Source organism: Arachis duranensis, chromosome 7 (genome assembly GCF_000817695.3).
Source record: "Arachis duranensis cultivar V14167 chromosome 7, aradu.V14167.gnm2.J7QH, whole genome shotgun sequence".
Taxonomy (NCBI): Eukaryota; Viridiplantae; Streptophyta; class Magnoliopsida; order Fabales; family Fabaceae; genus Arachis; species Arachis duranensis.
In genome coordinates, this window is record NC_029778.3 from 53,774,937 (window position 1) to 53,779,797 (window position 4,861).

The 4,861-nt window shown below is 33.4% G+C and overlaps 1 pseudogene; it reads left to right on the plus strand.

Annotated features, from left to right (window-relative positions):
• The window catches only part of LOC107459018 (ASC1-like protein), a 16,241-nt pseudogene extending 15,322 nt beyond the window's left edge, over nt 1-919 (plus strand).
• Nucleotides 920-4,861: the final 3,942 nt, after the last annotated feature.

The window sequence follows — 4,861 nt, forward strand, 5'->3', positions numbered from 1 at the left end:
TTAATACTCGAGGTACAGCAGAGCTCCACACCTTAATCTATGGTGTGTAGAAACTCCACCGTTGAAAATACATAAGAACAAGGTCTAGGCATGGCTGAGAGGCCAGCCCCCATGATCTAAGATAGCATAAGACTACTCAAAGATAGCTACCCAGATGATCTAATACAATAGCAAAAGGTCCTATTTGTAGAAAACTAGTAGCTTAGGGTTTACAAAGATGAGTAAATGACATAAAAGTTATCTACTTTCGAACGCAATTGAGAGCGCGCCAATTGGATTTCTGTAGCTCCAGAAAATCCACTTCGAGTGCAGGGAGGTCAGAATCCAACAGCATATGCAGTCCTTTTCAGCCTCTGAATCAGATTTTTGCTCAGGTCCCTCAATTTCAGCCAGAAAATATCTGAAATCACAGAAAAACACACAAACTCATAGTAAAGTCCAGAAAAGTGAATTTTAACTAAAAACTAATAAAAATATAATAAAAACTAACTAAAACATACTAAAAACATACTAATATCAATGCCAAAAAGCGTATAAATTATCCGCTCATCATGTGTTCATGGAAGTAGACATGCTTTAGAAGTTCTAGCACGAGTTATTAATTTGTGTCTTCTGAATCTGGTATCTGTATTGATATGGTAGCTAGGTTTTGGTTCACTTCTTCCCCTTAAATTGCTTCCTTCAATGTAATTGTATATGATTGTAGGACATCTTTGTGCCTAAACACATTGCTGTATGAAGTTTACTTTTATTCAATAAATCTTGATGAATTTACGTCAACTATATTGCTTTATTTTTAGTAGTAGCTTCAGCTTGTAAAAGTTTCAAAAGCTTAATATGAATTTCTTCCAACTGATTATTTGATTTCAAATTGCTTCATTTCCATTATGCAGATTCGGAAGATGAAGATAGCCATTAAGATTGAGATGGAAAGCAAGACCATAATGTAATCTTAAGGCAAAGATGAATTTTGATTGGTGGCAACTGACAAGTTGTTTCACACTTTGAACTTCTACAAATATAGTCACATTTTTATGTGGAATCATGTTTAATATAGTAGTTAATTCTATAACATTTAAAAGCTTTAGAAGGGTATTCCACAAGTAAAATGGCTTGAGCCATTGACACTCAACAAGCCATTGCCTCTCTCGTGATGTATGTTTTGAACATTGTGTTTCTCTTTGAGGCAAGATGGAATTCAAAATGTCCATTGTGTTAGGTTTCAATATAAATAGATATAGAAATTATAGGCATCTGTATTAGTTTTATTTAATCTTGTGTGTGTTTTCCTTAAACTGAGGTAGATGTTGCCTGGTTTCTTTCTTGCAGAAGAATTGTCTTAGCTTCGAAATTCTTTGGCACTCTTGGCCAGGGATGCTAAACTTTTTTCAAATGTTGATTCAAATTCATACTGATTTCAATTCAGGCAAAAGATGCTAATTTCAACAGGCAGAAAGTTGGAGAGAATTTTGAATGTTTTAAACTATTGGTTTATGCATTCCACCTCCTCGGATTGAGGTTTGGTGTCTGACATTTTGTTGTGATGATAATGTCTTTCTTTTTACGTGCTTTGGTATTTAATTTCCTCATTTTAATTAAGTGTAAAGCACTAGAAACAGGAATGTTTCCTGGTTATTTCTTGAAAAAAAATTATTTTAAGACTTGGTTGTCATAGATATTAGTGGTGCTGAACTTGGCCAACAATGTTGATTTGAATATTATAAATTCTAATTCTAATGAAAGAAAAATAAGTGAAAAATGTTTGGAGCAATGTTACAGGATCAACAGGATTTATTATTTTTATCCAACAATTAGTCAATAATATTTAAAAGTGTGCCTAAAGAGTAAAGACTAAAGTATAATAATCATATTCTGCTTAACAAATATTTGTAGCCAAAGCCTCAATGATGCTACCAAAGAATTTGGAACCTAAAGACAATTTTTCATAACCATTTGTTATTATACCAAGATAATTATGGATTAGATCACTTAAAATATCAAGCAACATTCTAATTGTTTTAATATGAAAGCCGAAAGAACTATATAATCTGAAATGAAATAAATATACTTTTACCAGTCCGATGAGTATGAAGTAAACCCAACTATAGTAGAACAGGGGAAAGGGAAAAATGATGTCATGCAATGGGAGTGTAAATTTGCAAAATTAAACAATCTTATAATCAACTACTGCCTTGTGCATACAAGTCGTTGGCCAAAAATAAACTCTTAAATGAAACCTTGATTTGTAACAGATTAGTTTTTGGCCTCTCAGATTGAGATAACAGGTTAAGATTAATTAAATCATTATTCAGTTGGGTGTTAACTCTGACGCATAATTCCTAGGAACCATATCAAATATTGACAAAGGTGCCTATCTTTTTTGTGCATTGGAGCTAGGGGGCAGACAAAATCCATCAGATAACTAGGTTATCGAAATACCTACGTATCATAATTCTTTTGTTCAAATTAGGGCAGTTAAAGAAGAAATGCTTGGATCACTCAAGCAACATATAGTACGAGAAAGCTCAAACTAAAGGAATACTTATGCTAATGACATTCTGAGGAATTAAAATCCAGAATAAAAATTTACAATTGAAACTCTACAATAAAGGTTCTGATTCCTACTCGATGCTGTGGTAGAGGCGGTCTCTTTTCCAACATTTCATAATGTAGAACAAAGTTATCCTGCAAGGATTTTTTTTCATTAGAAGCCTAAAATAGGATCAGGGATAAAAGGAAAACAATAAATGTTGGACCACGAGATATCATTTTAAGAACACTACGAATACTATTATGTATAAAGCTAACCTTGCGAACAGTTTCAAATGTGTTTGGATCAAAACAGTGATAAGATCATCTCTCGTATGTGTTCGTTCTAACAAGCGGCTCCATGTTGGGAACTCTTATAAACGAGAAACGATTGTCTTTGTGATAATACCATCCTCTATTGTGCCTGAAAGCAACAATCACCTACCTTGTTAGAAATTATTAATCAGAGGAAAACAATTTAGATTTTAATTCAGGAGTTCCTGCCAATATAAGTTTTGCTGTAAGAATACTTAAAATTTGTGACTGATAAACAAAGAAAGGTTACCAAGTATTTCCTGATTTAACCATTAATTGCTCCCAAATTGTAACAATCCTGACATAATTTGGAAATAAGCCTTAACCAAAGAAAAATAAAATATAAATAACAAAAAAAGGATGAATTAGAAGGTATGTGCATACAGCTCATTTAATTTGCAGCATATAATTGTGCTTAGTCTTTGGGCATGTTGCAACCAAGGAAAAAAACTGGTTAATTATAATACTAAGCAAGCCAATTAGAAATCAAGTAAGATGTAATTGAAAACCTGTAGAATATGTAAAACAATGTTTCTACCGAAAACTTTGAAAGGTAACCTTGCTGCATCATGCAACAAGCAGTAAGCCTAATGAAGGATTTTCAAATAAAGAAATCGATTTTATGGCATAATTAAAAAACCTCACATGTAAAGCAGGGGGCTGCTTCGCGTAATAACATTGTGGCACATTAAACTCTGGATCACCCTTTGCAGGTTCATCGGACCATGAAGACCTAAACGTCTTGTGTAGATTTTCAGATGAATTCAAATTTAATCCAACTGCAGTAAGATCAATCCAAGTGCAAGAGATGTCAAGTCTGGATCACTCATCCTGATCACACTTAAATTCAGAAGATGTCAAGTCTGCTTTGCCCAATGATAGCAACAAGTGTCCCTTCTTCTATAGCATCAGCATCATCAAAGGCAAAATCAATCTACAATGGAGCAGTTGCTAATGATTCTGAACTAAGATTTCAAGTATTATAGGGATAGAATGAAAAGAAGAAAAAAACCACTTTATTTTACACATTTCCACCTTTTACTTAAATTCAAGTTTCAGGCAACCAAGATCCTCTAAAACAAGAAAAACTCAACATTAAAGGAAAATGTAGCAGCTAATTATTGTTATGCACACTTGACTACTGTCTTAGTAGGTATCTAATGGTATCCCAAACTTTGCTGCCTCACTTGCACTTGCAACAGACTTGGAACAACCGATGCATTAAGGTTCAACAGTTCATTAGTTTGATTGAAATTCCCATTGTATAAAGATATTTCCATTGCAAAAAGTGACCAAAATTCAGAATATGGCTAATTCAAATAGCTAACATCATTAAAACAGCATAGTAATGACTGATAATATAAAAAAGGAAGGGAAGAAGAAATGTAAAGTGCCAAAGAGGAAGAACTCACATGGGAATCCCTACTATGTCCTTCAAATTACCGGTACGAAGTTGGCGACCCAAATGCTGAATTGCCATACCAGAAGCATGACCAGACCCCAATCCTACAACCATTCCACTTTTCACATATGTGTCTACCTATCAAACAGCATATCTACAAAATCATTCATCTTCCAACAATATGGAAAATCACTATGCATAAAAAAGGAGTTTTAATCCCAACATAAGCCTAGTAACCCTCAAATCTGGACAACAAAGAGCTGCATACATTACAACACTACGCATCAACAACAAGAATGCAATACTGTATCAACTAATTCATAGAAAGCAATGACGTTAGGATTTTTTCTAGTAAAGAATTTTGTAAAAATATAGTCGTGTTGTGAGTATAGATTCTAAACCAACAAAAAATCCCTTCGTACAAACGTTTTGGTTGTCACAAGTAACAAAACCCAATAAATTTATAAACCGAAGTATTCAAACCTCGGGTCGTCTTCTCAAGGAATTGCAGGGAAGTATGATTTATTATTGGTTATGGAAAAACAGTGTTTGGGTTTGAAAAAGGTTTTAAGCAAGATAAATAGATTGCAAGAATTAATAAATTAATAACTAATA